The sequence below is a fragment of the Astatotilapia calliptera genome, chromosome 17 (assembly GCF_964374335.1).
Source record: "Astatotilapia calliptera chromosome 17, fAstCal68.1, whole genome shotgun sequence".
Classification (NCBI taxonomy): domain Eukaryota; kingdom Metazoa; phylum Chordata; class Actinopteri; order Cichliformes; family Cichlidae; genus Astatotilapia; species Astatotilapia calliptera.
Window position 1 is genome coordinate 39,241,504 of NC_137438.1, and position 13,023 is coordinate 39,254,526.

Genomic DNA, 13,023 nt, shown 5'->3' on the forward strand with positions numbered 1-13,023 from the left:
ATCTCAATAAAGGAGCCATGGTGAAAGAATTAAACCCAGAGGATATTTCTGTTTTACAATTATTATTATTATTAATTTCTAAGTGGACACATCCCAAACATGCTTTTCCCGAGAAAAGTTCCACTTCACTATATTGGCATTTGGCTTTATTCATTGGGCATGAGGTACTGGTGTGTGTAAAATGTTTGCAGTTTTGTCCTGTTATACAATATTTGAAATGTAAAAAAACAACCAAAACACCACATTTTCAGAAATATTTGTGGGTTTTTTCTTGTTTGTTTGTTTCTTTGCACTACTTGAACACCAAAGTGGCCCTCCAATGAGAAGACAGTGCCGGCAGGGGCCCACAGCTCATTTAAGTTTAAATGAACAGCTGCAACATCTGTTGTGGAAACAGAAAAGTGTCTGAGTGGTAATATTTACCGTTTCCCATTCAAAAGTTTCAAAGGCGACGCTGATGGAGAATGAAGAACAAAGACAGAAATGATCAGCGTTTAAATGCTTCAGTTGTTCGTTGGCTGAACTTTGACGAGCTGTTGTTGAATTTGTTGTACAAACGCATAAAGGGTTCAGGTTCCTATTAAATTGTATATTCTCGATTTTGTGGAGAAGTGATCCAATGGGCTGCCGGTATACACTATTAAACCCGCCTTCTTGTGGTTGCTATGCCTACTCCGCGTTCCTCTCTGATTGAAGGGAGGAGTAGCCAATCAGCGCTGAGCTGGGAGGGAGTTTGCGCTCACACTGGAAACTGCCTGGTGAATTTCTACTACTAACGTCAAACCGCTCAGGGTCCGCTGAAGAGTCGAGCCCGCTGAAAGCCCGGGGATGGAAAATGTACGATAAGCTGTGTCTGAAAACTCCGTGCAGGTGATACGTTCTTCCTTTTCCTCCTGCCTTCCTTTGTGACATTCTCTGCAGGCAGAAATAGCCTAGAAAGACTGCGCTACTGCACCGCTATTGAAAATATCGGGCAGTAGTAGACACGCTTGTTTGACATATGAAGCGAGGGAAATCCAGCTAACGCTGAAGGAGAAACTTGGGTGAGACAAGTACGTGGGTATAGAATGTAAGCTATGGCCAGAAGCTGAGCTTTATCTTAATGTTTCCGCAGAAACACTTTGTTTTTGGTCCTGCTAACATAAATGTGTTTAATATCCTGTCTCGCACTGAGAGGCTGTTTCTGCTCTGTGATGCTACTTTGCAGTCATTTGAGTGAATTTATTGCCACAGGGTTGTTATTGGGAGTTGAACTGCTCGATGGGGTTTCCTGCATGCTGAAGCAGGTTGTCTGTCGTTGTGATGATTGTTACTAGACAAGTTTATGCAATCATGGAAACCTTTGACTTATAGGCCGGTATTGGTACTGGCGTTTAAGAGTTTAAAATACTGTATGCTCGTACAGGTCTGTCTGTGATAACCTGAAAGCAGCTGCTAATATCAGCTGCATGTGCGTGACCAGCGAGGTGGATCAGAACCAGTCCTGGGTTTAACTGCTGGACATCACAGATCACGCACCCGCTGTGGGGCTTCACTGACTTGACTGCAGATGTTTTGTCCTAGATATCCTCTGTCAGTTCTTAGAAGTGTGTCAGGCTTCACCGAGTGACACCCAACTTAAAGACATATGAGGGAATTCGTCTAATACTTCTAAGCAATATGGACATATTCTCTGGGCTGTGAGGTACATTTCAGTTTGCATGTCTGTTTTGTAGCTTCAAAGACACTAAACTGAGAGATGCAGCAAGATATCAACAGAACATGGAAATCAGCTGATACTCATATTGGTTATCTGCAAATATGATAGCAAGAGCACTTGGCAGTTCTCCTGGACAGATGGGGAGATAAATAACAAAAATATTGGACCGACAAAAATCAGCATCAGCCGGTGGCCAAATGACTACTTTATCATGTTAAATGTTTGTGTTGGCCCAGAGTTTCACAATGAGTGTAATGTTTGGAGCTTGTCGTGAGTCTCAGTCTCAACTCAAGAAAAATACATATTGGCAGTTTCATAGTGTCCTGATTGTCGGTAAACAAGCAAACCCACATGTAAATCAGGTCCACCCCCTCGCTCCACGTCCTCTCTGTCACTCTGTTGACTGCTGTCAAATAAAGGGAGCTCGAGTGGTGTTAGCCTAACCTTGAATCCACTTTGCTTGATTCTGGAAATGCATCATGTGAAACACCTTCAGGTGCAAGTAAAGGCTCATTTAATTCTGTTGCATCACTTTTGAGGTGCAAATCAACCACTGTCTGGTTGCACCAAAGAAACCATTGTGTGGAAATCCCCGTTTGACTGATAGACATTCTCGCCATGACTTTATGTTAGTTTGCAAGCATGTATAGCGTGAGCCGCAGTGTTTGCAACCTCAGACTGTAGCACAGCTGTCTTTCTCTGTGTGTCTTTGAAACCAAGTGGCAGGAGTTGAGAGTTGAAGGCTGCTGGGATCTTTTGATATGAGAGGTAAACAACACTCTCCCTTGTGCCTTGACTACAAGGAGAAGGTTCTGTTTCCTCCTGACTCTGAGTCAGGGTGAGTGGGATGCAGAGAAAATACTGAAAGGAGGTGTTTTACTATCATTAAATAAAGTATAATGCAGCAGCGTCGGGAGGAATGGATTTCTTTTCTCGATTCTTTTGTTTACAGACGTCATTAGAACGGATTGCGTTTGATTGCTCGCTGTTCATTCGCTCACTAAGCTGCGTGTTTTCACACCCCCGCACCGATCTCTGCCTAAAAATCTGATTGCACATGGACCAAAAGTTTGATCTCGATGTAGAAGGACGCGTATACTGGTTTCAACATAAATGACGATGCGGTCTAAGTTTGTCATTTTTATTAGGCCGTTTGATGTTGTGGGTTTATTTTGGTTATTGACGGTGTGTTTCTTTCTGGGAGTCTTAAGGTCGGTATGATATCTAGATTCATGCGCACTGTGTTCGGTCAAACTGCTGGCATCATCATAGATTGAGTCTTAAATCAGCTACGTTGGCATTCGTTGAGTAGTTGCTTGTGAAGATGCTGATGTTTAGCTGATTATGTGACGAAGGCTTATATCACGGCGGTTGCAAAGAATCTCTGCTCTTCCCACGGAGTCTTCACTCTGTGTTGAAGGTCAAGGTCATACTTGTCGTTTTAGGTGTCATTTTTCCAATTTTAACCAGAATTGTTACTCATCCTTGAGTATTGTGTGATTTTTACTGAGCCCTGCACACAGTCATCACCTAATGGATCAAGGTGAAGGTCACGCTTGAAAATTCATAGTTTCACATAGCCTTGGATTCTGTTAATCAGAGACAGATGGACAAAAGTGTTTCAATGAGTCGAAGTTACTCAGCGTAAAAGCCTGTGTGTGTGTGTGTGTGTGTGTGTGTGTGTGTGTGTGTGTGTGTGTGTGTGTGTGTGCGTGCGTGTGCATGTGTGTGCGTGCATGCACACGTGCGTGAGGAAACACTGCATCTTTCAAGACGCACACAAACCTACAGATGTTATTACGTGCCTGGTAAGGCTTTGCAGTATCTCTGGAGCAGCTGAAGACAGAAAGTCTGTCTGAGTGCTGGACAGGTGCTGTGCAAGATGGATAAATATTGTACGGTGACACAGTTCTGCCACTGTTGTGTTTTCCACGTATAAAATATTTGACTTTTCGTGATTTTAAGTCTGGGATTCACACGAACCGTCTCTGCTGGTCTGCCTGGCTCCGTCTCCTTCACTGATGTCACTGAACAGTGAATAAGTTGGCAACGCGAGTTCTTCTCGTCATTGCCAACTTACCAGCTGTGTTGCTACATTTAGTCCTTTCACAGTTATTTTATTTGTTTATTTATTTTTGTTGTTGTTTGTTTTGTCTAAATATTACGTACTGCTGCTAAGCGAAGCACTTAATACTGACCGCTGGATATAAAAATGCCCTGATGTATTCACATAGTGGTGCTCCAGGACTGATCATTACAGGACCGTTTGGAGAGCTGTTGGCTAACATGTGATTTCTGTATTTACAAGAGGTGGAATAACCAGACACCACACAATATGATATTATTGGGATTTTTAACATTTTCCAATATGATGATTAACCTTCCTGTTCTATGGGAATATAAGCAGAGTAACATCAGCTAGCTTGAGGTGATTCCTATAGACCGGGGGGAGGCAACTCCAGGCCTCGAGTGCCGGTGTCCTGCAGGTTTCAGATCGCACCCTGGGTTAACACACCTGAATCAAATGATTAGTTCATTACCAGGCCTCTGGAGAACTTCAAGAAATGCTGAGGAGTCATTTAGCCCTTTAAATCAGCTGTGATGGATCATGGACTCATCTAAAACCTCCAGGACACCAGCACTCGAGGCCTGGAGTTGCCTACCCCTGCTATAGACTGATGGCAACATGTTGACAATCTATGCATCTTACAATTTAGACAGTAAGTGTTGAAAATCTTCAGCTCTGTCTCTGAGACTGATTGCATTCGGTCCAAGTCAGACACCATTATTCGTGCAATCCCCTCGTAATTGCCTTTTTATTTATTTATTTCTGTCCCGTCTCTCACCAGCCTGGTTCTGCCAGAGGTTTCTTCCTGTTGAAAGGCAGTTTTTCCTTCCCAGTTTTGCCATATTTTTTCCCCAAGGGGGGTTGATCTTCACCTTACACTATAAAGTGCCTTGAGGCAACTGTTGTTCTGATTTGCCACCATGTAAATAAGATGGAATCGAACTGACTTAATCAAAAGGGGCCATAAGTGTGCAGCACCCTCAAGCTTGGGACAAACACGAGGTCACCACAGGTTGCAGTTGGTTGGAGAATGTGAAGAAATCAGGCAGATATCATTTCTATTTTATTTATGTATCTATTTATTTTGTGTAGGTGGAGGGAGGCTGCTCTCCCACTTGCACTCGCGTGACTGAGCCGTTAGTTTACTCTGAATTAGAAGGTCGCTTTTTCCAGATAAGTGTGTTGTACGTTTTTTTGTTTGAGCCGATTTAGTGAATGTTTGCTCCGCTAATGTTATCTGAGGAAGGTGGTGCATGAGATGAGCCTCGTTTGTAGGATTCCCAGTGTCTCTGTGTATTTTGCAGTGTAACAGCACAGCAAACGCAGTAAAATTGTTGTGGGAGACCAAAAGCATGGGCACCTAGGGATCATTCCAGGTGAGATATGTAGTAGTTACTGGTCGTTATCTATGCAGCCACAGCGAGTGAGTAAGCCGGCCACCTGAGAAGATAATACAGGCAGTGAAAAAGTACCCGAACCTCTCATGACTCCCTCAAACATTGCTGACTCGCACTTTCTCTCACCTGCTGCACACAGCCAATTACTGAAGCACATACACTCCGTTACAACCTGGTATTTCCTCCTGCAGGCAGAAGAGGACAAATAAAAAGAGCTCCCTGTTCTGCATTTTAATTTGGAAGCACCAGATGCCTGCACTGAACTGATGCTTTAACCTGTTTGAACAGTCCTTCGGCTCGACCTTTCAAAAATGCTCATGTGCACACAGAGCCACACGATCAATTATACATGTGTGTTTTCATATGTAGGCTGGAGCACCGCAAGGCCTTCCCTTGTCTTTGCCAAGCAGGGCAAGACCTTGAGACAGGAAACAGTCGAGTGAAGCTCTTTTGTAATAAAGAGAACACTTTCAGTTCTGAGCTGCTCTTTATTTTACAGTAAAATATTTTATGTAAAATATTGTATACTTTTAAAGCAGTTGGAGTTACATGTAAGAAATTTGAATGAAAGCAAGATTAAAATAAAATAAAAAATGTATCTAAAACCACGACCTGTGCCTGAGGTCACGAGCGAGTCCAGCCAAGCTCCTCTTGTAGCAGATGGGAGGGTCCCGAGGCAGGATGGAGGACTGAGCTCGCGCCTTCGGCTCTCGCCCGGGTCTGTTTCTGAGCGCTCAGCAGAGCGAGAAGAAGCGTTGAATTAAAATAAATGACAGGAACACGGAGAGTGACTTCAATTTAAGATTATTTTAATTACTTCAGATTAAAACTAAAATCAGCCACCAGAAGGGAAACTCTGAGTCAGTGACAGGTTGTCTTTTCATGTAGTTTAGAGTAATACAAGTGTATTTATTGGGCTGTTTTATGTGTGGTGGTGGTTTAAAATGTTTCATTTTTCCGTTAATGAAGAAACGTGTCGAGCAGTACAACTAAAAGTTGTTGGTTGCAGGAGGAGGAATTTACTCTTTCCTGTACCTGATACTGTAAATATGTTTTTAGCTGCTGATCAAACAAAACAAACAATTTAAGGAGTGGTAATCCAAGACAAAATAACTGGTTTTCACCGGGACTGTTTGACTATTCTTTAAAGATCACCCGACACCCCGGACTGGTCTCAGATGACTGAGCGTAGTACCACACCTGTAATATGTGCGCTTTAACTGGTACAGTTTGCAATATAAAGGAATATTACACCATGTCACCTAATCTTACCAAGTCTCACGTGCTTTGCGAGTGTGATACCGGGTACATAGTAGACCAGCGGTCCCCAGCCTTTTTTGCGCCGGTTTAATGTCAGATAATATTTCCACGGACCGGCCTTTAAGGTGTCGCGGATAAATACAACAACATAAAATGACCACGACAAAAACCGTGGTATTTTGTAAATATAACAATAAAGGCGAATTCACTTTGCAATTGTGTAACTTTATTAGCAGCGTCCACCTGAAATGTGCCAACAACACTGACAGTAACGTCCTCCTCTCTGCCCCTTAATGCTCTCTGGTCGCTATGGTAACGGGTAAATATTTCTTTCAAAATAAGACGCGCAACTACAATGCGGCAAAAGACCCAGGGAAACGGAGTTAACGTTAAAAAACCCTGAAAACCATAAATTTCACACCCGAGCCTCAACTCTCGCGGCCCAACACCGGTCCACGGCCCGGGGGTTGGGGACCGCTGTAGTAGAGGACTCGCATTTCTTTTGATAAATGTCCCCAAAGTGTTTCTAGATGCTTTCCCAGCAGCAGTAGTACTGGTTTTATATACATTTTTCTTTTTTTTGATAGACAAAGCTTTTTTAAGTTAAGATATACTCTTACATGTAAAGATTTGCTGCTTTTCTTTGTTTTTCGTTGCAACCTTAGGCCATAAAGAAGCAAAAATGACTCAATTCTGACTAATTTACCCTTCAAAGAGTCGTCTTGTCACCTCCACTGCTGTCCTTTTAAAGAGCACTTCCTGAACGCCGTATGTGAATTAGAGGTGGGAATCACCATACATCCCACGATACGATATTATCACAATACTTAACACACGATACGATATTATTGCAATTTTTAAAAATATTTTGCGATATTCAGATTCTGTACATAAAGGTAAACTTTATCAATATTCATTTATCTAATATCAAAGTCTCACACTCAGTCTTTCTCTCAGTTCAGTCAGTTTTATTGTTGACAAACTGAACGGTTTGTATTACAGTCTAGTCCAACTTAACTGAATGCAACCATCTGGTACAATTACAGCTATTCTGAACTATGCAATATGAAAACTATGCAGCCCCTTCAGCAACTGAAGAATTTGAAAGTAAATTAAAACAAAATATAATTTTACATTAAATAAAAAAGTTTTAAACGTAATTAAAATAAAACACGTCTTAAATTAAAATAAGTAAACTGTCATGTTTATTGCTGCCAAAAAAAGGTTAAACACATTTGGACAGTGTCAGGATTCTTGCTCAGAAAAAGGATCAACATGCTCTGAAGTCAGAGCACAAAAACCTTTTTGTAACAAAATATCGATTTCTGCTGTCCCTGTATCGATACATTATTAGCAAACAAAATATCACCATACTACACAGTATCGATTTTTCCCCCCACCCCTAATGTGAATATAACAAAAATAAAAACGCCATCTTCTCTAGCCGTGCATAGCGCTCGATGAGCGGCTCTGGCCTTATGCAGCTGGTCGTGCCAAGCTTAGAAGTGATGCTCGCCTGGCACGTTGTCATAGACTGGACTCGACTGGAGCTGTGTGCTGCAGTAACAAAAGCGCATTCAGGCCGGGACAATGGGGAGCTGACAGCCCGGGTTGTGTTTATCACTCTGCTTTTTCTTTCGCTGCTTTCCTCCTGTTTATTGTGTTTGCCGTCTCTCCGCTTCTCTCTTCTGCTCTCGGTCGTTGCCTGTGCTTACGTTCAGCAGGCAGCGCGTTTGTCACTGTAAGAGAATAGCTGTGCACAGTGTGGCTTCGTCATTAAACACAGGGTGTAATTCTGTCACGGTAGTGACAGCGATCTGATTGTTGGGTTCAGGCTCTGCTTTAGCACACTTTTGTTGACTCATTTGTTTGGTGGGCAGCAATTTGTGGGTGCTGAGGTAGTTGTCTATAATTGTAGCAATCATGTTTTCTTATAATAGACCAGCAATGAATCACCAAGAGGATTTTGTACGTCTGTAAGATCACGGTCTCATGTGGACAATTGATCCAATCTTTCAGCCTCAAGAAGCAGCCCGGCTGTCTGTTTTTGTTTTGTTTTTGTGATCAGTCACTTTAATGAGTTTGTTTAAAGGATATCAGCAAGACATGAAAACGCTCATTGCAAATTGCCAGAGATTAAGCCGGCATGCTGAAATACTAATGCCCATACATTTTCCATTTGCAACAAATCCTAATAGTCCTGAAGGCGGCCCAGCATCCGAGCACGTCATTTGCTTGAATGTTTATTATTAGACTCATAAAGTTAAAGCAGTCGGTCCAACGATGAACTTACGAAAAGTTCGTTTTGTTTTTTCAAGTAGACGTGAAATATTTTTTTGGTTTAAGTTTCTCAGAAGTACGAGGAGAGTCCCAAAGTCAGGTCTCCAAAGACGTAGAGAAACTGTTCGTACGGCTGTTGGCCCCACTGTTGTGATTGGTCCTTCCTCCCAAACAAGCATGCGCGGCTTCGCTGGGATGCTCAATCTTGAAAATGGAACATCGCGCAGTTATTTTGATTTTTGAACCAAAAGGTGATGAAGCGGTTGAAATTCATTGACAGTTAATGGAAGTATACGGACAGCTATGCATGGATGTAAAAAACTTTGCAAGTGTTGTAGAGAGTTTACAGCCTGGTGTCATAGCGGCATCCTAAAACTGTCACAGCGTTTACAAAAATGATCGACCGAAAATAAATAATTCTTCAACCTTTAAAATGATGCAAATATGATAGAAAATAAACAGTTGTTTTATTTCAGGAAAAAATAGGAGACCTTACTTTTGGGTTCGCCCTCGTAAATATATTGTTGTCATAGACTGTATCGTGCAAAGGTTTGTGGTCATTTAGTCATCTCATTATTCTTGTTATCCTTACTGTAAAACAGGAAATCTCTCTCTGTTTGTTTCTTTGTCCACAATCTCCTCCGACACAATCAGGATTTGAGCTACAAACTTGGCACTGGTACATTTTCTGGGCCCATCATCCATGCAAACAGTGACGTTGCGACAGCTCCCTACCATTTTGGGTGTGAGCACTCAGTCTGCGTGATAATTCACCAAGGAAAACCTCCACATCAGAGCTGCTGTAGGACAGAAGAAGAGAAGTGAGAAGCAAAGTTGTTCTGTCAGAAAGCTTTTAGCGACATGTTGTTTTTTTTGCATTATGCCATTTTAATTTCACAACATCGTCTCGTTTATATCGACAAAAGCTGAATGAGGCATCTTATAACGTCATCGTGTTATAATGTGATATGTGTTGCGTACTTGCGTTCATACAACGCCTTATAAAAGCATTGAATGTCATGGTTTGCAGCATCAACAGGCCCAGCAGTACTGCAGCATGCTACAGTAAAACTAACCAGAAATGTTATGAATGAAACTCTTGTTTACAGAGACTCTTTAACATAATCCAAGTTTATCGTGTTTATATCATAACTGATCATTGGAAACAGCCTTTTTTTATCAGGTCAGCACAGCTGAAAACTGTTAAACTGCTAATCAAAGAGTGAATGCATCTGTATAGCTGAGTATCGGAGCAGCTTTCTGGGTCTCTTCTGTCTCATTGCAGTTTTAAAACAGGAACCGCTCCTCTCACAGAGCCCCCCCCCCCACTGTCCATCAATCAAGAGAAGTGTATCAGTGTCTCTGCTGTGATAAATGTTCTTGTCTGTAAAAGTAGTAGTACTATTGTTGAAAACTTCCCAAATTAATTATTATTTCTCAGAGCAATTTGTTTTAAGCTGAAACTCAACCTACAAAAGCAAATGCACCAGACAATTTCGACCGTTTTTAGTGTTGAAAAGTCAAAGTGCTCATGTTAAATTAAAAATGTCCCTCTGTAGCTGTGCGTCCATTAGAAATGTGAAAAGTTCCTTTGATCAGTAATTGTTCTGCCTCTGTCCTGGTTGACACTCCTCTGTAACATTGTAACAACAAAAGGAGGATCTGAGCGTGTGCTCACATTCCTCAGCCTCCCTTTAAGGTCTTTGCCAGGGTGCTGGAGAAGAGATCCCTTCAATCCGGGGGGGATAATGCACTTTTCACGTGGTTGTGCGAGACCGGGCCAACTCTTTGTCCACTCGAAGATTTGGTGGACAGAATTTCGAGGCACAGCCAGTAAGCAGAGGGTTTCTGCTTCGGTGGCCTTGGGATGACCTCTCTACATTTTGCTGATGATTTATCAGACAGAGACCTCCAGCTAGCACTGGGGCAGTTTGCAGCCAAGTGTGAGGTGTTGGTGATGAAATTTAGAAGCTCCAAGTCTGAAACCGTGGTTCTCAGCGGCAGAAAGGCGGCAAAAGTTTCGGTATCTCGGGTTCTTGTTTGTGGGTGATGGATCATAGATGGTTTGGTGTGATTCAGCAGTGACGGACTGTGCTGAAGAGGTAGCTGAGTATAAAAGCAAAGTGGTCAATTTATATGTCAGCCTCACAGAGTAGAGCTGCTAAAGTCTGCGTTTCTCTGCTTAGGCTACAGCTCACATGGCCCTAAAGGTGGTAGACTACGCGAGGAAATAATTTTTGGTATTAGCTGATTAGTTAATGAGTTGTTTCTTCGGTGCTTATATAACATGTAGTCCCATTCCACGTGTCATTCTGTTAGCAATGATGAAGAAAGTAAGTGGGGAAAAAAACAATCCAAAGTCTGAATATTTTGTAATGAAACTCGATTTTACAGGTCAGTGCCCACAGGTTTGATATGATGGAAGGAAACATCCACACTGATGTCTCGCTCTAAATTACTGTCCTCAGTAGTGAGTCATCCCATTGGCAGATGTGGCAGAGCAGTGCTGGAGTCTGTTGGTGGCGGTGACACAAAATGAGCTCTCCTCCACACTTCACCAAATCAGGTTTAAAACTGATAGCGAAGGACAGCGGAGCTGCTCCGCAGTGCAGCCGACGCCGGTCGCTTCATCAGTTCGGTCCGCCTGCCCATGTCCTCTCTCACACTGCGTCTCACATCTGCACTTGGGTAATAGCAGTAAGTCTGACTGCTGTTTCTGGCAAATGAATTCACACATTTGTTCATTAGAAATAATTCTGGTGATTATTTTCGAGACAACATTTTCCTGTCATTCCCATTTCGTCCAGTTTAAAAGCCGGTGTTATTAAGTCTCGTCAGTATTCAGAGATTATAATGGTTTCTGATTGTACAACTCGTTTGGTATTAATAGATGATGAAAAGCATCATTTTGACACCTTTACTGATTGCTTCCTTCCCGTCCTTCAGCTGTTCGAAGGTTTGTTCACCGATCCGACTCTGTGCTGTGGCTCGTTTGTTTTATCTTTTAGTCACACTTTGCCTACGTGTCCTTTTTCGTCCTTTCCTCTGTTCCTTTGCCTCGTTTTTTAACACCTGCTTTGCTCCCAGAGCTTGTGACAAATGCGCCTCCTCCGAGGTTAGCAGGGCATCTTTATTTTATGCTCAACTGTGTCATTACATTTAACCCAGTTCCATTTTTATTTTGCTTTTTGAGCCAGATGAGGATGCCGGTGTCTGAAAGCGCGAGGAGACACGTGGGGACTCGTTCCTCTGTCCTCTCAAGCAAAGGAAGGAGAAAGGCAGGTGGAGGTGGTGAGGAGGCGGGAGTTTGGGTTGACCTTCCCTTACCCTCCTTCCCTCCTCCCTCCTGTCAGAGAGACGTCTGCTAGTAGAGCCATCGCTGGCAAAGGGAAAGGAAATAAAAACTGAAATGCTTAGTATGGGCGGAGAGGATGCATCATTTATATCCTGCTGTGGGTAGTTCTTGTTCCTGTATGAGACCTTATTTCATTCCTTCCCATCTGCTTTTTAAAGGCCTAATTTTTCATGGCAGCCGTCTGCGTGTTGTCAGGCAGTGTGAGGGTGGCAGAAGACGAGGTTAGAGTGTTTTTAATTGATAAGGCTGCATTTCCTCCCTGTGTGGCTGTTAAAGATATATTTTCCTCCTCGTGTTTAGTTTTAGTTGCATTGCCTGTGTTGCCGTTCTGCATCTGCTCGTCTTCGGCCTGCAGTGCCAACGCCAAAAATAAGGGTTGATCGGGTGTGTAGAAAACAGAATTACCTGATGCCGATGAAAGGCCGTTTGAAGTTCTGCCAAAAAAACATTTCTAAAAATAATTTCATCGCATGTTTCTCAGAAAAAGGCATGTAAACGGTTTCAGTGCGTTTTTAATTGGTGGATAATCAGTCCAATTTTCAGAGTAAATATTTGTTAATTTATATATTATTACATCACATTTTGGGTCATTTAGACCAAAATACTCAATTTTGCTCTACATGGGCCTGATATCCAGTTACGAGGACGTTATGCTGCTACTGTTCTATCAAGCTTGTAAACGAGTATCCTCATATGTGGCTCTCATTTTTCTTAGAAACAAAAATTAGGTAAAAAAAATAAATCTGGTAATTCTTTGTTTTTACATTCATCAGGTCCCAATCAGCCCAAATATCAAAGAGAAATTAAAACTGCTGCTGTGGAAGAGTTCGGGTCTCAGGAGGTTAAGCCACCTTTATTGTCCCAAAGAGCAGGACGAGATTGAAGGAATCTGAGAACATGAGCACCGTTGCCTATTTTTGAATTTTGCCACATATTTTGGTGCAATCCTCCAAGATAATAAAAC

The 13,023-nt window shown here is 42.3% G+C and overlaps 1 protein-coding gene across 4 annotated transcripts in view; it reads left to right on the plus strand.

Annotated features, from left to right (window-relative positions):
* Positions 1-757: 757 nt before the first annotated feature.
* The window catches only part of fcho1 (FCH and mu domain containing endocytic adaptor 1), a 62,909-nt gene continuing 50,643 nt past the window's right edge, over positions 758-13,023 (plus strand). For 2 of the 4 annotated variants that reach the window (XM_080291699.1, XM_080291702.1), the window contains exon 1: positions 759-870. The gene's annotated coding sequence lies outside the window, so the exon portion shown is untranslated. Of the gene's footprint in view, positions 871-4,397; positions 4,420-13,023 lie in introns of those variants that run through there. The other 2 variants (XM_080291701.1, XM_080291700.1) reach the window with 2 other exon arrangements.